This window comes from Bos indicus, chromosome 16 (assembly GCF_029378745.1).
Source record: "Bos indicus isolate NIAB-ARS_2022 breed Sahiwal x Tharparkar chromosome 16, NIAB-ARS_B.indTharparkar_mat_pri_1.0, whole genome shotgun sequence".
In the NCBI taxonomy this organism is placed as follows: Eukaryota; Metazoa; Chordata; class Mammalia; order Artiodactyla; family Bovidae; genus Bos; species Bos indicus.
In genome coordinates, this window is record NC_091775.1 from 77,881,203 (window position 1) to 77,902,636 (window position 21,434).

At 47.1% G+C, this 21,434-nt stretch overlaps 1 protein-coding gene across 2 annotated transcripts in view; it reads left to right on the top strand.

The window, feature by feature from the left end:
- Positions 1-555: 555 nt before the first annotated feature.
- Positions 556-21,434, top strand: part of NEK7 (NIMA related kinase 7) — a 138,293-nt gene continuing 117,414 nt past the window's right edge. The window contains exon 1 of one of the 2 annotated variants that reach the window (XM_019976442.2): positions 556-835. The gene's annotated coding sequence lies outside the window, so the exon portion shown is untranslated. The remainder of the gene's footprint in view (positions 836-21,434) is intronic. The other variant, XM_019976441.2, reaches the window with a different exon arrangement.

Consider the following 21,434-nt stretch of genomic DNA (forward strand, 5'->3'; position numbering starts at 1 on the left):
TTCAAATCAAGGTGAGGTTGACCCTTTCTAGCCGTGTCCGCCGGTTACCGAAGTAGGGAAGCGGCTGGATTCACAGCATTCCTTTTGCAGTTCCATGTTCTAGGGTTCTGGGATGTAATACATACCCCTCCACCCACCACCAAATACTCCTAGGACCAAGCCAGGTACTTCACTTCTTAGAAATGTCCTAAAGGCCACTGTCCTCTAGGCTGGGATAAAAAACTCGATGATCCAGAAGAAAGCGACGTACCAATTCGGCTGACCGCTTGAACATTGGGTATTTAAAGTTCTCAAAAGGCAGCTGACCCCCGATTTGGAGGGAAGGAGGCCGGAAAGAGGGGACTAGGGCTGGGCCTGACCACAGGAAGGTTCCCCAAGACCTGCCTGGGCGCCAGCGGGGGACGTTGGGGCTCTGACGCTGAGGTCTGAGGGTATCAGCCAAGCATCTCGATCCTAGCCCGGCTTGGGGGCGGGGCCTGCGGCGCGGGGCGGGGCCGGCGCCCTCGTGGGCGGGGCCGGCCCCAGCCCCCGCCCCCTCCTCGGGGATGCCGGGATGTTTACACTCCTGACAGCCGCAGCCGGGGGAGGAGGCGCGGGAGTCGTGGGAGGATGGGCCGCAGCTAGGCTCTGGCTCCGGACGCGCCTCGCCGTGCGCAGGGTGGGTGCCCGCGCCTGCAGCGTCCGCCGGAGCGGCGCGGCGGGAGGTGGCCAGCGCTCCGGGCCTCGCTGCCACAGCCCCGGGCCCAGCGGGCCTGTCCGCGGCGCCGCCTGGCTGAGCCGCCCGCCCGCGCCGGGTCCTGCGCGGGCCGGAGGACGCAAACCTCTCCGCTTCCTGGTGAGTCGCTGCCGCTGGGGTCTTGGGCACGCGGGCCGGGGGCCCGCCGGGTGGGGCTGCCCGCGGAGCCAGGCGGGGAGGGGAGGTCGGGCCCGCGCGCGGCGGCCTGGGGATCACGCCGTGGGTGGGTCGAGGAAGGGAGGCCGGTGCGGGGACGCGCGCGGCCGGGGGACTTCGGGCCACTCGTGGGCCGTGGGGAGAGCCTCGTGCCCCGCGCGGCTCGGGCGCCCGAGCCCGCCGCCGTAACTAAGAAACTCCGGCGGCCACGGCGGCGGCGCAACAGGTCTGGGTTTGGGGACCCGAGGAACTTGGCGAAGTCCCGCCTTCCGGCGCACGCTCATTGGCTGCGCCTCTTATTTATTCCTCGCAGATTGGCTGGGTCCGGCTGTCAATCGGCCACCGCGGGACTGGGCTGAACGAACTTCCAGGGAGAAGTGGGTGGTGGGAGCTTTGCAGACTGGCTTGCTGGAGTGCGGGGAGGATGACCGACCTTTTGGAGAATGTGCTTTACTGGGGCTCTGTCAGGACTAGGAGACGTCAGAGAGAATGATTGCAAGGCAAATAGCGAATGGTGGTAGTGCTAGTGGCAAAAGAAGAGAAATAAAGTCATTGAACATTGAGGCCAAAAATCAGAGACGAAAGGGAGCTCAAAGGGGAAAAGGAGAAAAAGTGATAAGACTACACTGTCCCGTGTCAGGAAGGGAACACAACCTAGGGAAGGATGCTGCCGTGAGATTTAAGAGCTCCTGTCACCTCTTCCCTGTAAACTAGGCCTTGGGAGATGATGTTTCAAACAGATGAGTCTTGTTCTCGCCCAGCTGTACTTAGGGACGGATACTAAAAATAGTTATTTACAGTAAGATATGTTTCCATCCTTGAGCGTTGTTGGTGACAATTGAAAGAAACATTGCAGAAACGAAATGATTTTTCCTCTGCTTTGAGGCTACTGATCATAAGGATGCAGTTGAAACAAATACCCATAGTTTGTAGAGCACTGAGTGCCCGCCATAATTAGAACCACTGTTGGTAATTCCTCCTCCAAGGAATTTGCAGTTTATAGAAGTATGCATATTCCCTTCAGGCTACAGCTGCGCGTCTCGCCAGGTTGCGTTACAGAATAAAGTGAAGAATGTGTGCGTGATCATTCTGTAAGGGAGCGTGAGCTCTTGAGGGTGTGGTCGGAGAAGGGCTTAGCACTTTCCCTCAAAAATTTATAGTACCTTTGGGACATTCTGACTGAAAAGGGTGAATAGTTAAACGAGATACAGTTAACTCTGTAATGCTTGCGGTGACTCCTGGTAAATGGACGCCGAGTATTCTTGGCCGGAACCCTTGATGAAGGCCCGTGCAGCCAAAACAGGTTAACAGAAGACGTAAGGAATTTCATTTCCAGAGATCCAGTCCACAGCTTGCTTCACTCCTAAAACCGCAGCATCCTCAACTTGGCCCTGGACTGGGTGAGAGCTTTGAAAAAGTTTTAAACTGCATGGGGCCGACGGGAGGAGGGCGGCGAAATTAAAAGGCGAAGGTACCCCTAGTGGAAGCTGGTCGCTCTCTCTCTGGGGGGGTCGGGGGCTGCCCCGGACCTTTCTTGGAGGCGCGGGCGGCCCCGCCCCCTTCAGACGGACGGCCTCCGCAGCCAATGGGCGGCGAGGACGGCGCGGCTCCGGCTGTGGGGGGCGGGCACTTCCTCCGGCGCTCGGGGCCAGTGGGAGGGGGGCGGAGGTTTTCATTGGGGGGCGGGGCTTGCGGAGTAAACACTCAAGATTAGGGAGAGGAGGGGACAGTTGTGAGATAAATCCGAAAATGAGGATGGGGGGAGCTGGTCAGTTAAACACATAAAGTGGGGGGGACGGCGGCAGGTCCCTGGGATTCCCGTCCCCCCCCCCCGTCCCCCCCCCCCGGTGCTCGTCGCCTTTCAAGGTTCAGCTGTACCTTGGGCTCCCCAGTTGGTGTGACTGATGTTTGTGGGGGTGCGGGGGGGGGGGGTTGTTCTTTGAAATCGTGTGAAAATGCAAACCGAGAACTCTTAAGACTCCAAATCCTTCAGCGTTTTTACAGTTAATTTGGAGCGCTTTCCATAAACAAAAAGTGGTTTGCAGTCTCCAAAGTGAAGACGACCCCCCGGGTGCAGACTCATTTGCTAATCCGCACTGCTGTTCTGCTGGGGTCCACTGATCCTGATCGCACCTGCTGCCCTCCACGCCTCTCCACCACTCACAGCTTCTGGCTGGACCATCTCGAGAGCCCTTTTCCAGCCCAGTAAAGCAGCACTTACTGCAAGAATGAGGAAGGCACGCCTGGTATGATGGCTGCGTTCTAGTGGAGGAGGGGAGACTGGGGTCCTCGGTGTTAACGTCCCCGAATAATAGAACTCAGTTTTGCAGTTTCACACGACCAGGATGTGGGCTTGAGTATCTCACCTCTTACTCCCCTCCCTCTGTGTTTCTGGTGGTTGCAGGTGGCAGTTTGAGGCACTGATTTTTTCGGAATATTCACGTGTTTTCTTCTTGACCATTGTGTATGTACTGAAATGTAGATTTCTCTTTTTCATTTAAATAAGTGGTCTGAGATGCTAGTCACTACAGTGAGACTTCTGCAGGCTTTTACATTTACAGTGAGCTTGTTCCTGGAACCAAAGCTGTTTTTTCTAGAAACTGTCTGATGTTTTAAAATGTATCTCTCTAGTATTACAAACGAAGCCACCCTTTAAGGGCATCTAGAGGGGACAGAAATGTTTACTTACTGCAGTTTTGGAAAAGAAGTTGCTTAATTAGATAGTAAGTCCCCAGAAATTCCTTTTAGGTTTTGTTTCATTTGATTTTTTTTTTCTTTTTAAATAGGCTTTGGTATTTAAAAAAATGTGAAGTGTAGATGCACAAAGTGATACTCTGTCTGCATAACTAGTTTCACTCAAATTAAAATATTTGTTCCTTCAAATATTTGCTCAAGAGTTGTGTGGGTAGGTATTCTAGTACATCATATATAAAATATGGCAACAAAGTTAGTAATATACTGTTTTGGAAATGGCAATTATAATATTGTTTGCTTTGGCTTGCCTTATCAGCAGTTATTTTTCAGCATTTTTATAAATATATAGTAAGACGTTTTAAGTGTTTTTTCATGCTTTTGAAAGTTTCAACTTAATTCCTTCTCCCTTCAGTTTTAAAGGGAATTTATATAATAGTAATCAAATTTATTGGCAGGATACAACAGTTGATAATTTTTAAACTTATACATAGAACTAACGTAGGACCGTTCATTCTTAGAGTTCTAAAACCTGTAGACTGCTCATTTTCTTTTGGTGATTAAATAGTTTGACTATCTCTGTGTATTATATATCTTCCGTTTTAAGGAAAACAGAATATATTTCATTGTTTTCAGTGAGCAGTGGGAATGAGGAGAACAGATAGGTGGCCTTGAAGCATTTATTCATGTTTTCAAGCAGGATAGCTTCTTTTTTTAACCTTTGTTAAAATACTAGCTCTGGCACAGTATTTATATAATGAACTGATACAACCAGCTGTTTGGCAATAGCTGTCCAGAGTGTGTTCATCAGAATAGTGTGCAAATGAACGGAACACAAAATTGGTATTTAATTGGTCTATCGAGTTTTAGAAATGTACGTGTTTTCTATTATTTAGTGGAAACAGCCCTTTCTGTGAATCTTGCTGGTGGCCTTCTATTGATAATCACTGTGAGTCATTGAAGGAACTTTTTCATTCCAGGTTGCTTTCATATAGAACAGGGGCTTGTAGACTTTGTCTCAGAAGGGTGAGAGAGTAAATATTTTTGGCTTTGTGAACCTTGTGGTCTCTGCAGCTACTGCCACCGCACCCACTGGCATACCTGAACAGGTGGGTGTGGCTCTTCCGGTAAAACTTGAGAGTCAGGCTGGAGGCCCCCTCCTGCCCTGGAAGGTAACACACAGATCTAAACCTGAGTCTAGGATTGGTGTTTGGGCTGGTAGGGATTTTCCAGGGCGGCATTTTAGTCTTTCCTGGTCCTTTGATCCCTGTGACAATCTCTTGATCTTCCCCAATCCTCTTAGAATAATGCTCAGTTATTCATTGCCAGATCTTGTGTATAATCTCAGAGACCTCATAACATTTCAACCTCTGTTAGACTTTTAGGGATTTCTGCTGTTCTTGCCTCGGGGGACCCCCTCACCCATCCTGCGATGTGCCAGCTCTCAGCTTCTTTCTTGATGCTAAGCCAAGATGGACCCTGATGTCAGACATTTATCTTTGCTTAACCGACAGATAAGACTGGAAGGAATGTCTTTTGGTGTGTTTCTTTAGCAGTTTTTGTTCTAAGTCTTCTGGAATGGCTGCCTTTGCTGCCTTTAGAAAGAATTTCTGGCATGAGTAAGAGTATGCACAGATTTTTGTCTTTTTAGAAAAACTGACTTAGTATTTTTTTATAAAAGACTTTTTTCCAGTTTTTAAAAAAAAAACCAAACTTCTAAAAAGGGCCTGCATTGTAAGGAGAGGCTGCCATCTCGGTGTTTGGGACCTGGGGTGTGCTTGGGGGTTGCCTAACTCTTTCCTTGGCATTCAGTAGAGTTAGCTGCCACTGACCTGGGTGTAGATAATGGAAAGAGCTTGAATGCAATGGAAAAGGCAAGAGCTGTGAGCTTACACACGCTTTCCCAGCCCAGCCCCAGTAAGTTCAGGGTGGGCAGAAATAGTGACCCCTCAGGGTGGGGCCTGGGGCTTCAGGGCTTACTGCCACCAGCTGCCACAAGCCTCCTCTCTTTGTGTGACCTCGCTGCACAAATACAATTTTCTGTGTTTACCCGATGTGAAAAAGACGGAGGCCCAGGTTTCTCTTCTCTGCTGTGACCTTGGCTGAGCTACTCGATTTGTTCAGACCATAGTCTTCCCAGCTCGGGTCCCATCATTGCTTGGAGGAGTAAGTGACCGCATATTTTTAGAAGTAGGGTAGGAGGCTCCGTAGTGTTAATTTCGTTTCACCTTTTTCTCTAAGGACGTTTGGTGGTGGAAACCCGCTTCTTCTCTGTTTCTTCTGCCAGGAGACCTCACTGCCTACCCTCTCCTGGCCCAGCTGTATTGGAACAGGTTCCTTCTGGCTCTGCTGCCATTTCTGTCTTCTCTGCCTTAATTGTTCTTCCCTTTTGCCCTGTGTTGTTCATATTTATAATTTAATTGTTCCCAATAGGAGTTAATTTTTTACTATATTTTCGGGGGATGGGGCAGTAAACCTTAGTTCCTCAGGAAAAAACCACAAGAGGCTTGGGGGTTATATTTTGGACCAAAAAAAAAAAGATGAGAGCTGCAAAAAGATACTTAAATACTAATTGAAAAATGGAAAAAGTTAGAATATTCTTTCTAGTATATTTCTATTATGCTTCCAATTCTTTTTTTTTTTATTTGTTGTTTTTCTCATATTCCCATGTTTACCTGGAAAATTACTCTAATTTCTTTCTGATCATAACCATAACAAAGCCACATATCATATATTATATTATTATTGGGAAAACAAAACATGTAGACATGTTTATGAAAAACTGTCATACCTCTGAAATGTAAGGAGTTGCGACTCTTCCATTGCCTTGTCTGTCTAACTGCTGGGCCCTATAATAAAATAATGTGATACGTTTGCATACTGTCGTAAAGATACCCAGAACCAGACAGTAGGTAATTTATTTCAGGCAAATAGCACGTCCTTATTTTAAATAGTCATGTTTAGGCATGTTTTGCTACTTAACAAATACAAGTAAATTGAAAAACATTGTACAAAGAGAATGCTTCCTGGTGGATTGTTTTATAGCAGTAAATTGATGTTTCATTCTCAATGTCACATGGTAACCTATAGATTCACTTCTTTTTTTTTTAACAGTCTTTGACATTAAGACACGTTTAGAAGAGCATGGTAATGGGAAGTATTCAGTGAAAACGGCATTTTTTAAAAACATTTTTTGTCTACATCTGAAAGTTTTAGTAAAGTTTCTCCAGTTGATAAGTATTTTGATGGTTGAATGGCATACTCTTTTCAGCTTCACTTTGTCATCTTGAGCCCCAGAGTGTTCAGGGCATCAGCCATGGATGATGAGTTGCATTGTATCAGGTGGTTCTCCCCCTAGTCTTCTCGTCATTCTGATCTCTCTGTCTCTCTCTCTTGTCGGAAGGCATGTATTACACCGTGCTCAGTGGTATTGGGTGGGTAGGTGGGAGGGAGTCTGAGCTTCTGGCAGTTTCCCAGCACCCAGCCCCCAGGGAGTGGCTGCTGCCTCTTCCATGAGCAGCAAGCCCAGGGCTGGGACTGCCGGTGCTGCCCTCCCGGGGATCCAGGACCAGACCTGGCTGCTGGGGTCAGGCCCCAGCAGCTCCAGGTCCTGGGCTCCAGCACGTAGCACCTCCTGTGTTAGTTTCCTAGGGTGGCCCCAGCGAGTTAACTGGATGGCTGCAGACAGCAGAGGTTTACACGCGCTGTTCTGAAGGTCAGAAGTCGGGTTGTCCACCGGGCCGTGCTCCTCGTAAGGGCTCCCGGGAGCGTGTGCCCTTGGCTCTCAGCCCACATGTTGGTGGCCCTTCTGGGCCCTGCGTGATGGGTGGCCATCCCCGTCTCTGACCTGCCTCATGGCCACCTTCCTGTGTCTCCTCCTATCCTCAAAAGGACTCCAGTCTTACTGGATTAGGGTCGTCTGATGACCTCATCTTTGCTTCTGATCACTTACGCTTAAAATTTAACAAGCATGATCTAAATACTTTTTGTTTTTTTCTTCCAGTTTCTTTACCACACCAAAGATTTTTAGATTTCTGGTCTTTGTGTTCTGAGCAGAGTATTTAAGGTTGTATAGGGATTGTATTGTATCAGCACTAGAGGGACGCGGGCACCCAGGCCGTCCTGTACGTACGTCATCTGCAGCTTGTATCTTACTGCTCCCCCAGAACAGCTGTTCCAGAATCAAGTTTCCACTCACCCTTATTTTGTGGTTTCCCTTAGGAGACCTTAAGTGCGTAATTCACTGAATCAGATACTTTCAGAGCTGGAAGGAAACCTAAAAAGTCGTCTAAACTGACCTTTTCGTTTAATGTGAGAATAAACTGAAGCCCAAGGATGTGAATTTGCTAGTGCACATTCCTCCACATTCCACTGCATTCCCTAATAGTCCACACTGCCTCGTGTACCTCTCTGTCAGGCTCTTGGTGGTAGGCATGGTGTTTTGTTTTTTTACTTCTGTTGGGTTAGCAGTCCTGCGTTCTTCAGGCAACAAGAAGAAATGCCACATGGTCTTTTTAGAAAAGAGTTGCTAATTTAAAGCTTTATTTATTTATGATGGGAGTCCAGCCCTGCTGCTCCCATCATTCCGCTCCGGGGGTGGGCAGCTCTTGGGGCAGTTTATGCTTAAGAATCAGCCCCTCCTAGCAAGCACAGACAGCCTCTCAGCTCAGCTGCTGGCCAGGTACTATCGACGTCACTGTTTATCATCAGTGAAAATAAATGAGGTAAGTACATATAAGTCTAGAGATTTCCCTGTAGCTCAAACAGTAAAGAATCTGCCTGCGAGGCAGGAAGCCAGGGTTCGATCCCTGGATTGGGAAATTCCTCTGGAGGAGGGAATGGCAATCCACTCCAGTATTCTTGCCTGGAGAATCCCATGGACAGAGGAGCCCGGCGGGCTATAGTCCATGGAGTCGCAAAGAGTCAGACATGACTGAGAAACTAACACACACACAACTCTGCATAAGAATTGAGTAAAAACCGAAGAGGAAATTCGGCTTCAGACCAGTGGAAGAGGATAGTATCCCTAAGTGTTAGTGTTAGTTCTGTCCCAACCCAGTGGTCCCTGTGAGTGTGCTGCTTTGTTGGTCTCACATTTGGGGCATGTTCAGGGTGTTCTTCTTAGTGTGAAAACTCACTGCTGCCCCCGCCCTGCCACAGTTTGCTCTGCTTCAGGCCACAGCCCGGGGCCCCCGCAGAGACTTCGCTCTGCCCGCCCCTCCTGCAGCCCACGCTCACCCCGGGGCTTGCCACACCAGGCTTTCCTGTCTCTTGGATCTGGCCAAGCTGGCCCGCATTCAGGAAAAGTGCCATGACTCATCTGTTCCTCTTTCCATGACCCTCCTATTTCCATTGATAACACGGGCTGACTCCCTCCTTGTCCCTCAGAGCAGCCTTTGCGTGTGAGTGATGTTCTTAACCTGAGAGAGTGTGCATGGCCGTTTTAAAACTACTGTATCAGTAATTTTTTTTAAAAAAGGCTCTTATTTATTTGGGCCACACCACATGGCGTGTGGGATCCTGGTTCCCTGACCAGGGATTGAACCCATGCCCCCTGCCCTGGAGGCACGGAGTCCCAACCACTGAACCACCAGGGAAGTCCTTCTCTCAGTGGTTTTTTTGTTTATCTTTTTCTTTAATTTGGAGCTTACCAATAAATCCAGGTCCCTTTTCCCACCATGTCTACTCCCCCCACCTTAAAAATATATATATACATATATACGTGTGTGTATCATAAATAGTACCAGAAGAGGCAGCTTGACAAAGTGAGTTTTGAAGTCCTGGACTGAGTCTGGGTTCATTTTTGTATGCTTTGAGATGGCAAGCGCAGGGTCTCAGGGTGAACTGGGTTAAAATGCACAGGACGTGGCCTAGGAGTCAAGTGTCTGGCTGCGGAGGGAGAGCTGGGCGTGTGATTAGTGGTTCAGTTAATGGGAAGGCACCTGGGCCGCAGAGATGCACTCAGGGTGCAGGGCGCCCTGACCCCCTGGGCGTGGTGCTGGGTGGGCACGCTGCCGTCCGAGGCCCCTTCTGTTCACAAGGTGGGCTGTCAACCTCGGAATGTCAGTGTTTCCAGACTCAGCCCTGGACACCAGTTTTTCTTCATTGTGAAGTCTGGGGGGATATTTGCATATGCATTGCGAGATAGTTGGAAAGAGGATCCAATTGGCTGCCCAGCCCTTGACATTAAGCTTTCTCTGGACTGGGAAGGCACAGCCGCCTGCAGGCCTCGCCTCGGCCGTTGGCTCTCCAGGGATCTGCAGCAGCTGAAGGGTGATCCGGGGCTTCTGTCCACGCTGGGACCCTCCTTTCTCCAGTGTTCCCCTTCACTGTTCGCCCCACTTCCCCCCTGGGTCCCACCACTTCACAGGTTGAAGACAGAGATTTGAGGGTATCGGTAAGTAGCTCAAAGTGAGTAGACGGATCGTCTAAACACAGGTCTATCTTTGTGCCTGAAAACTCTCTCGGTTTTGATGAATTGCAGAAGATGGGAGACAGGCGTGAGCTGTAGTTTGTATCATCTCGCCTGGCTCACCTGTGCCTCCAGTCAGGACCCTGACTCACCTTTCCAGATTCGCTTCTTTACTCTCCCCTAAATGTTAGTTTCATCTGACAGCTCAACTCTTCATTTTTTGGTAAATTCTGTATCCTTTCCCTGTATCCTTTGCTCTCTGCTTTGTGATTTTCTCACTATTTTTATGCCTGTTTTTTTTTTTTTTTTTAATCAGTTGTTAAATCTCTGTGGTTAAAGATCATCTTTATCCTTTAAGGCTCTGCTCACATGTTGTACAAAAAACACAAAGACCTCTTCCTTCTTTAGGCCTTCGGTGCTTATCCACTGGCCCCGTGGTTGTGCTTGTCTCAGCGTCCTTCCTGGAATGTGTGCTTCTGGAAGGTGTGAATCACGCCCCGTGCACGTCTGTGTTTCCTGCAGGGCCTGGGACCTTTCTTGTCCGGACCAGCAGTTCAGGGAAGGCAGGTGATGGCGCCCAAGCGCCTGTGTGAGTCCGAAGGCCCCGGGGCAGATCCCTGCGTCGGGCGGAGGTCCTGGAGGGCTGAGTGGTGGACTGCAGGCCCCGAGGGGGCAGGGCAGATCCAGGGCCTCGGGTGAGGGGGGTTTACTCTGCGAAAGGGCGAAGGTCTGACCTCCAGGTGCTCACTGTCAGCCGGGGGTCTGGGCCTGGTGTCTGAACTCTGCATTGTAAAATTTGAAAGATTTCAGAGTGGGATGAGGTGAGAGCCAGGACTGGGAGAAACTGGAGCACGCCAGGCAGGAAGTTGGTGGCAACCGGAGGGCTGTGGAGTCAAGACGGAGACCAGTTGGGCGGTTAGGTACGAATTAGAGGCTGGGCAGCCAGAACAAAGAAACAACTGAATTCCTCTAATTAGGAAGGACAGTAAACCAGGAAGAGGAGTCAGATGAAATTGATTTGAATCTGATTTGCTAAGCTGTTCACTCGGTATCCTTATGTTTGCCTTCCTTAGAGGCTGGCCTATTCCTAGTTCAAGGGAAGCAATTTGGCTTTCTGTAAAGGGAAAGGAACCTCTCTCTATCCATGAAAGGTGCTTTTATGTATATATTTGCTAAATTAATTCCATTATGATGTTCTGACAATCCCCCTCCTGGGAAAATGTTGAACTAAGTTAATAAAGAAATTACTAGCTTAATACTTGAAATTATTCCCTTCTTAGGAATAATTCGTGTTGTGCTTAGTCTGACTCTTTGCAACCTTTTGCAACTCTTTGGACTGTAACCAACCAGGCTCCTCTGTTTATGGGGTTCTCCAGGGGATCTTCCTGATCCAGGGATCAAACCTGGATTCTTTACCTGCTGCTGAGCCATCAGGGAATCCCCTTCAAATTGATGGAAAATTATCATTTGATTAGTGGTCATCAGATGCTGACATAGTAAAAACTTGTTCCACTTCCACACAGATACGTTTTATTTAGTTATCTTCATATTTTTCATTGCTGAAAGTTTGAGAGGATACTCAAAATGTCAGTAAGTATTTAAAAAAAACATTTAAGGTATTTATAAAACACCAGGCCACGTGGACCAGCGGTACATTTGTATATTCATGAATATATTCAGGAAGAAGCACATAGGAAATTAACCTGGGAAAACACCCAGAGATGATGGTGTATGAAAGGCCTTGAACATTGCTCGGAAGGTTGGCCCTTCCCTCTCCTGTGATGTGATGGTAGAGTGTTACTTGTACCTTGATGTTTTCAAGTTATGTTTTTAATAGCAGTGAAAGCTGTAGTGCTTTGGTACCTCTTTATTTGGTTCTTAGTTAATGGCAGGTCAGGAACTAGCATCAGAATAGAAGCAAGATTGTTGTAGAGGGAATTTGTTAAAAAAAATTTGTTAAAAAAATGTCTTAAGCTTAGTTTGGCTTATGAGATGTGTGAAGAAGTTTAGTTTATATTTGAAAATCCAGACTTCAGTGATACTATAGTATACTTTAAAGTTACCAAGAAAAAGTAAAATTACCAAGAAGAGGGGCTGTTTTTTCTTTTTTTAAACAAATTCCCCTTTAGTATCCTCTGACTTTCTCCCCTTTTAAAATTTAGGATTGCATTAGATTTATTTATCTGTCTACCTGTTGATTCATTCAAGACCTTCTCCCCATTTGTAGGTAGGGTTTTCCCCTCGTTTCAAGTCCTCCAACTACTGTCTGTAGAATACCTTCTGATCCCTTAGTCTCCTGCGTGTGTGTGTTAGTTGCTTAGTCCTGTACGACTCTCTGCAACCTCATAGACTGTAGCCCGCCAGGCCCTTCGTGGGGTTCTCCAGGCGAGAGCACTGGAGTGGGTTGCCATTTCCTTCTCCAAAAGGAACTATAGAAAGAAGGAAAGTGAAGTCGCCCAGTCGTGTCCGACCCTTCGTGACCCCCTGCAGCCCGCCAGGCCCCTCGTCTGTGGGGTTCTCCAGGTGAGAGCTGGAGTGGCTGCCATCGCCTTCTCCACTTAGTCTCCTACCCGCGGTTCGGGCGTCGGTGCCTGCTCCGCCGCAGCTGGCTCGCGCCCTCCTGCCCCGCGGCGGTGGCCTCGCTGTCCCCACCCGTCCTCTGCTCTGGGTCGGCTCTCCCACTGCCCTTCGAGTCGACTCGGTGAGGCCGGCCGCCGCCTGCGTGGACCCCCTGTCAGCTCTGCTCCCGTCAGTCCCTGCCCGGCGTCTGGTGGAATCCTGGTTTCCTGATGTTGTGAAGTCTGTGTCTCCCCTGCGAATAACCTGAGAGGTCGCGATTGCCTCCCTTTTTGTGCATTTCGCGTTCTCAGCAGCAGTCGTAGACACAGTGACTGTGCCCACAGCGGCAGGACGAGCTGCGGAGGACCAGAAAGTAGGAGAACCGGGTGTCCAGGGAGGCCCTGCGTCTGCGCTGCAGGTCCGGCACTTTGTTCTCGGCCTCCCTGCCCCCATCTCTGAGTAGCTGTGGCTCTTCCTTGAAATGGGGTGAAATAAAGCACTGAGAGACTTCACTTTCTTGCAGACTCTTAGGACGGTTTATGTGTCCTGGTGTATGCTTCCTTGTTGAAGGCAGGGGAGTGCATGTCTTTGATTGTAAAGGGGTTTATTCACCTCTGCATTTATTGGAGCATCTAGTTTTTTTGCGGCTGTGGCTTTGTCCTCCTTCATAAACATGGGGGTGATCATGGGGTTACAGGAGGAACAGACTTTGTCCCGCATGGTGTCGGAGGCATCTCACAGCTCTGTGCAGTCCCCTTGCCACTGGTCTTTTCGTGCCATCATGGTGCTGAGGTGTTCACCCACGCTGAGCACCATCAAATCAAAATGAGTGTCAGAGTGGTGTGAAATCCTCCAGTTGGCTGGGGAAAGGAGAGTTGAAATGCTCTGTTTCAAGGCAGAGGAGACAGTCTGGGGTAAAGTTCTCATAGTGCCTGACAGTGGGGAACCAGGGAGAAGGAATACTAGCCATATCAGCGTCGAGTACAAGCCTGCTGTCTGCACAGAGCGCAGGGCGGCGTCCTGTGTTCTCATGGAGTCTCCTTTCATCACAGCGACCCGAGTTCAGGACAAACCCGCCTCTGTCCCGGGCGGGGAGTGACACCCCGCTCAAGTCCTAGTTTGGTTGCCTGGGGGACTCCTGGTGTCACTCTCCGGGGGCAGCTGGTCACCTGTGGCTCAAACACCGCAGCGGGGTCTGGCGAGGGGGCAGCTCCGGGGTCACTGGTGTGGAAAGGGGAGCGGGGTAGCCTCTCTGGGAGGGCACGTCCACGGCTCCTCACCTTTGCTCGTGTACAAGGGCTGCTGGTGCTGCTGCTAAGTCGCTTCAGTCATGTCTGACTCTGTGCGACCCCACAGACGGCAGCCCACCAGGCTCCCCCGTCCCTGAGATTCTCTAGGCAAGAACGCTGGAGTGGGTTGCCATTTCCTTCTCCAATGCATGAAAGTGAAAAGTGAAAGTGAAGTTGCTCAGCCGTGTCCGACTCTTGGCGACCCCACGTACTGTATGCGACCCCATGGACTGTAACCTTCCAGGCTCCTCCGTCCATGGGATTTTCCAGGCAAGAACACTGGAGTGAGCTGCCATTGCCTTCTCCAGTGTACAAGGGCAGTTTCACTAAAAGGTAGGTCAGTACTCCATGAATCGTGGGAGAAACTAAAGGTTAACTTGTGTGTTGCTATCTGACTTGAGCTGTAAGTATAGCATGTAAGGTATTTTCTTGTGAAGACCTGAATAATGCAGTTTCCATCCTTTATATACCTGTGCTTTTTTTCAAAATCAATTTATTTTAATTGGAGGATAATTACTTTACAGTGTTGTGGTGGTTTTTTGCCATGCATTGACATGAATCAGTCATGAGTGCACGTGTCCCCTAGCCTGAACAACCCCCGCCCACCTCCCTCCCCACCCCATCCCTCTGGGTTGTCCCAGAGTACCGGCTTTGGGTGTCCTGCTTCATGCATCGAACTTGCACTGGTCATCTATTTTACATATAGTAATAACCTGTGCTTTCAAAGTCTCTTACTGTCTGCCAGCTTGCTAAAATTTTTATCATTTCTTTAGTCAGAGGAGTGGATTTCTGCAGAGTCAGAAGGTTTCTGAAAACAAAACTTAAGTAGCTGTCAATCATATAGTTCCATTTTGAGTGTGCATCTGGCATCACTGTTAATCAGATCTTCAAACTTTTGTGAGTCCTTTATGTTTAAAGTCTCGGTAGCTTCCTCAGCATCACGTGCTTGTCATTCCTGCTGTTGATTTAAAATAGTCATCTTTACTCTTTGGATAGTATCTTCCTAAAGTCATAGTGTCACACGACACGTGTGCCAGAGAAAGTAGATTTGTTTCAACTGAATGTAGAAGTTTGGTGTGATTGTGGTCTGGGTGCAGAAGAGCAGGAGGGGCTTCTGGGTGCAGGGCAGGGCTTCAGGGCAGGAGGCTGCAGCATGGGAGGGGGTGGGGGGCACAGGGCAGGGCTGCAGGGCGGGGCAGCAGGAGCCACAGGGTTTGGCAGAGTTTCCTGAGGATGTCTGCCCAGCAACTGCCTCACGGAATTGCTTCAAAGCCTGGTTGGGTTCTGTGACATCGAGGAGAATGTGACTGTAGTATCCCACTGCGCACACGGACCACGCCTCCTTTACTGCCCGTCTGCCCGTGGGCGTCTGGGCCGTTTCCATGCCCTGGCTCTTGTGAATACTGCTGCAGTGAACACTGGGGTGCAGTGTCTTTTTGAATTGTAGTTTTGTCTGGATATAACCAGAATATGCCCTTTGCCCATTCCACTCTTTAGGTTGTCCTTTTCTTACAAATTTGTAGGAGTTTTATTTTTATGTATTCTGGGTAGTAATTGTTTGCCTACTCTATAGTAACTGTTTTCTCCTTTGCTCACGGTGCCCTTTCCAGTGATCAGATTTAGTTTCTCAGTAGGTAAACCTTAAAATACACAATTTAACCATGACTTACTTGATAAGTAAGCGCATCGAGAAGCCTTAGTAGAAGCTGGGGCAGCTCCGTGTAACTGTGGACCCACTGGCCTTTCCTACCTGCTTTGCTCCCTCTTTTCTTAATTTTCTGTTAATTTTAATTTGCTGTCAAAGTGCGCACGGTAAAAAGGAGGTCAGGTGACCCAGAGGTCTGATTATTCTGCCTCTTCTTCTGAGGGGCGAGGGTGGGCAGGAAGGGGGCAAGGCAGCAGTTCTCATGGACATCGAGGGACACATTTGATCTGTTTTACTGGACACTAACTGTGTCCGTCTCACCTGATTTTCCATTGGGAATATCTGTTGTTATGACTGACGCAGGTCTCGGGAGAGTGGTGGGGCCTGGGTGCGGGTCAGTGGAGAAGTTTCTTGGCGGGGATGCGGGGAGACCTGGTGGGCGACCTGGCTTCCCCCCTGGGCTCCAGGGCTCCTCTCCTTGCCTGGTGTTGCAGAGTGTCAGAGGGAGGGTGTGAGAAGAAGGCTTTTAAAGCCACTTTGTAGTTTACCGCAAACTAGTCTGGGCAGATGGAGAAGGCAGTGGCACCCCACTCCAGCACTCTTGCCTGGAAAATCCCATGGATGGAGGAGCCTGGTGGGCCACAGTCCATGGGGTCACTAAGAGTCAGACACGACTGAGCGACTTCACTTTCACTTTTTCACTTTCATGCATTGGAGAAGGAAATGGCAACCCACTCCAGTGTTCTTGCCTGGAGAATCCCAGGGACGGGGGAGCCTGGTGGGCTGCCGTCTATGGGGTCGCACAGAGTCGGACACGACTCAAGTGACTTAGCAGCAGCAGTCTGGGCAGAAAGGAGGACCTTAGAGGTTCAGGAATAGTATGTAGAACCGTGTGTCGCAGCGGACATGTGCCAAACAGATGAATAAGCAGCAGTTAATAAGTATTTTTTTTTTAATAATAAGGATAAAATATAAAATCATGAGTTAATTCAGGAAGATCTATTGAATTTTTCCTTTATTTAAATGAGCAGTGTTTTTCATTTTTTTTGTGATGATTGTTTGGTTAGGGAGTGCTTGTTACAGACAAAAGACTGTTAGAACAGATGACCTTACAATACATAATTCATACTCATTAAAGTGTTTCCAAGTCCTCGCTTGTATTCCATGGGGCCTTATCAGCTTTGTTATGATAGAATTCACTACTATGAATTATTTAGTATTCTATTATAGTATACTGTTCAAAAGCAGATGATCATGTGAATTTGAACTTGTTAGGTCCTGATTGTTTGACCTGTGTTCCATGTAACTTCTTGTTTTATAAATCTGGTTATTTAACAAGTGTGTTTATAGGACTTTCCTGTGTATTGGAGGTGAAAAAAAAATGAAGCGATCGAGTCTGCTCTTAAATAGGAGTTGCTGAAGGCAATGACACCCCACTCCAGTACTCTTGCCTGGAAAATCCCATGGATGGAGGAGCCTGGTGGGCTGCAGTCCATGGGGTCGCTAAGAGTCGTACTCGACTGAGTGACTTCACTTCGACTTTTCACTTTCATGCATTGGAGAGGGAAATGGCAACCCGCTCCAGTGTTCTTGCCTGGGGAATCCCAGGGACGGGGGAGCCTGGCGGGCTGCCGTCTGTGGGGTCGCACAGAGTCGGACACGACTGAAGCGACTCAGCAGCAGCAATATTGTCTTTGGACCTGGAGGTATTGGACCCCAGATGCTTAGAGGACTGCTTCATTAAAATGCCCAGGGACAGGTTACTTAGAGGGGTGTTTCATAAAGGGTCACCTGAGTGTGAAGCAGGGTCGCCAGGCAGGTTAGCTGGGAAGCGAGTTTCAGCCAGGACGGCTCTGTGTCCGAGGCACACAGGCGTGGAGGAGCCTGGCATTTGGGAGACGTGACGATGGTTCATTAAGGCCAGAGGGGAGGACGTGTATGCGAGCCAGTAAGGAGCACGGCTGAGAAGAGAGCTTCATTCCTCAAAGGGTTTTAGGCGGGATTGTGACACATCATGTTTTTGTTTTAGATTGATCATGACAGTGGGTGTGTAGAGTAGGAAGTACGTTACCCAAGAACATTTCATAGATTGTAATAGTCGCAAGGGCTTGGGAGAAGCCGAGGGGGGTCTGGGAGGTAGACTGAATGGGCGGTGGGGACTCGTGGAGGTGAGGGGGTCGAAGGTCTGGTGTGGCCAGGGAACTGTATGCCCGGGCGACAGGCAGTGCCATTCCCTGAGAAGGGAATCCGATTCAGAGTAGGCTGGATTTGAGGGGGTTGGGATCATAGGCATTTCTGCTTTGGCTCATCAGGCAGAGGTAGGGTGGGAAATGAGATTCCAGAGCTACTAGCTCATAAATCATCAGTATGTAGGAGGCAGGTTCTGTGCCAGCTGAAAATGCATCCTTATTGATTTAAATAATCAAGGGACTTGCCATTAAAGGAAACCTGAGCAAGCAAATCAGCAGAATTGCTCATTGATCATAGAGCAAAAGATGTATTTTGCGTGGAAATGAAATAATTTCCTTATCACGCCCTTATGGTGGTGACTCAGGTTGCTAGCTTGATTTATTTCAGGCAGATGCTAGATTAAGTAGTAGAAAATAGAGTAGCCAATAATTGATAAAAGTAAGTCCCTGGAACTTGGGTCCTCATCCAAGAAATTGGAAGAAATCAATGTTCTCTTTAGTGTCACAGAATACTGGAGGTAATGGCCAACTACTGCAGAGAACAAAACCCAGTGTTGTGGCCAAAACAGTGTGTACACAGCAAATTACTGTTCACGTGTGAAAAGGGAGTGATGGTTTAGGTTTCAGTGATTAGAGAAAATGTGTTGCATGTGTGTCCTTTAGAAAAAAAAATACTTAGAGATGTACTATAGGAGTAAAATAAAATTAAAAAAAAAACCTAAGTTTGGGAGGGGGCCATCTTTGTACAAAAGCGCTGGGAATGATCATGGGAGCAAATTATATGTAAAAGCAAGACTAAACAGGAGTTATTCAGGATTCGAAATAGTAAGAATGCCAGGAATAACTTAGGTGGGCTATGGCTATAGAACCTGTAATCTAAGAGTTTGGGGATGGGGTGAGCATTAGAGGGGAAAGTAATGGCATTGTCAGTCCTTGGCTGCCCTGGATTGGATTGTATGTCACAAGGTGGATTTCATTTCTCCTTTGATGCTCAACCAGAAACTGGTCAATGGAGAACTTAGAAAACCTTGAAAGTCACCGTTAGCAGAATTTAAAACAGAGTGGGATATATGTTTGTTTTCTTGGGGTTCCCTGGTGGCTTAGATTTGAAAGAATCTGCCTGCAGTGCAGGAGACCTGGGTTGGATCCTTGGTTGGGAAGATCCTCTGGAGGAGGGCATGGCAACTCACTACAGTATTCTTGCTTGGAGAATCCCATGGACAGAGAAGCCTGGTGGGCTATAGTCTATGGGGTTGCAAATAGTTGTACGTGACTGAGCAACACACATACACACACACACATGTTTATTTTCTGAGTAGTTGGATAGGATTAAGGGCATGGTCCCGCATGGCAAGAGATGAAAAAAAAATAAACATAAAGGAAACAATAAGACTATAAAAGACAAATATTAGTAAACCAATTTACATTAAATGTATTTAATATATTAAACATGTTAAATTTCTGTTTTAAAAGATGGACTCAACCTAAAAAATAATCCTTAACTACATCCTGTTTTCAGAAGATACCTTAGAGCAAAGAAACCCAGAAAGGTTAAAAAGGGAGGTCAAGATTTATAAGGAATACACAACAGAAAAGACAGAAGGTTAACAGTAAGAATTTCAAAGTAGAATTGAGTGAAGAAGCACCAGGTACAGCGAAGGGCAGGCTTCCACAGTTGACTCACTGCAATCAGCAGAGCCGTAACTGCAGAACGGGAGGTGCACGAGTTGCCTTCACAGCAGACTTTTCGGCCCAGTTTTTATATGTTTCATAAGATTAAATGAATGGGAATCTTTCTATTCATGCCCTTGAGTTAATATATTTTTAACACGAAAAATGGGACCAGAAGAGAACATTTAAATACAATATCAACCAAACTGTGTTCTACAGATTACCAGAGTCCTCCAAGATATTCATAGAAGTTCTGTGGAAGGAATTAGTGCCTAGACAATTCTAGAAAAATCTGTAGGGTGCCACCTTGGAGAGCCACAGTGCGCTCTTTAGCATATTAGGGTCTCCAGGAAGCTGAGCCCAGCATTAGTTTAGCCCAGTATTTGGTAGACACCTTTATGATCCGTCTCCTCTTTCTCTCAACTTAAGGGGATCTGGTGTTTTAAGGAACAGTTGGGAAAACACTGGTGAATACTGGTGTACACTCTGTAATCAAATGAAGACTTAAGGAGCAGTTGAAGAGCCTTTGATTAATCACAGAAGGTTTATCTGACCAAGAAAGGTTTATCTGAGCATATGAAGATGGCCTGATAGGAGAGATCTAGTTATGCAATTCATTACCTTGTTTGGTTCAGTGAGAAAACTTGATAAGCTTGCTAGAGCAGAAAAGCATTTAATGTCATTTGGTACCTCCCCCCCCTTTTTTTTTTACATTAAAAAAAAGCCTCTTAGAAAATTGGGAATATTGTTTGATATGGAATATAGTCATTATCATAATCTGTTGCAATTTCATAGAAGTTCGTCTTTATTGTTTCTTATCTGCTATATTTTAGGCTCTTTGAGAGAAGGAAAGTTAATTTTTACATTTTATTGTCACCCATTCTAATATAGGACCTTGTATTTTATGTATTGTATAGCAATTTGTCAAATAAGAACATTATTTGAAAGTGTATCCTTATGTAAATTTTAGATTAAAAATGGATTATAGTAAAAATGATTTTCCTTTATATAAAATCTTTTTAAAGTGTGAAATATACGACTTCTCAAAACTGTTACAGACACTCTTCAGGATGGGCCCCCATGCTTACTTTATTCATTGTCCAGCAAACCTTGACACTCTGGGATTTAAATCTTGTCTAACTGTCAAGTAACAGGGGCATTTATAGACATTCTTGAGCAGTAAAGGGGTATTTACAAGTACTGTTTTTAAAAAGGATTATCCTGGCCAGAAGGATTCTTCTTGGTAAAGCAGGATGCCTGAGAGGAAGACTCTTGTAATGGTGCAAGGTTCATTTAGGAAATCAGGGGATTTGGGGACCCAAGGCTGGCTCAGAACTCCCCAGGATGTGGTTGGCTTTTGAGATAATTTCTCTATGGTCTTGAGGACTGCATTCCAGCCCATGAAACCCTAGCTCCGAACTGTGGCTTTACAGAGCTAGAGAAAATGTTCACATGCAGATTTCTGCAGTCTTTAGGAAGAAGCTGCAGTTACTGAGGCTATGTGTGCGGGTGTGTGTGTGTGTGTGTGTGTGTGGGACCAGGCACAGACAGGATGAGCTTTATATTGATTTATAGGAGTCAGGAAACCTGGAGTTCCATTCTTTTCTTCTGTGGCAATCTTGGATAAGTCATGTAACTTCTGTCTTTGGAGTTTTCTCACCTGTAACCTGGAAGTTATTCCTCCCTGCACTGTGATGTTTTGAGAAGTCGCCTGTGATAACATTTTAAAATTCCCAGACTCTGGGTATAAGAGGTCACTGAAGCATGTTGGTACTTATTTTACTGGAAGAGGACATATGAACATAGAATTTGGAAACCCTAAAAATCATGGGATTAAGAAAACATGAAGATCTTTTTTCCTTTTTCTTTTGGGTTTTCAGGTAAAAATTAAGCATGTAGTTTTAACTTAAAAATTTAAAGTTTTAAATTTAAAAGACTTTGTATTACAGAGAAAATTAATAGTAAAGTTGTGTCATGATTCAGAATCAGTATTTACATTGCTAACATTTTGTTAGTTATTCTATTCAGTATTTACACAAAAATCTGCTGTTTTAACTGTGTAGTAAAGAGTAAAGTGTCCATGAGA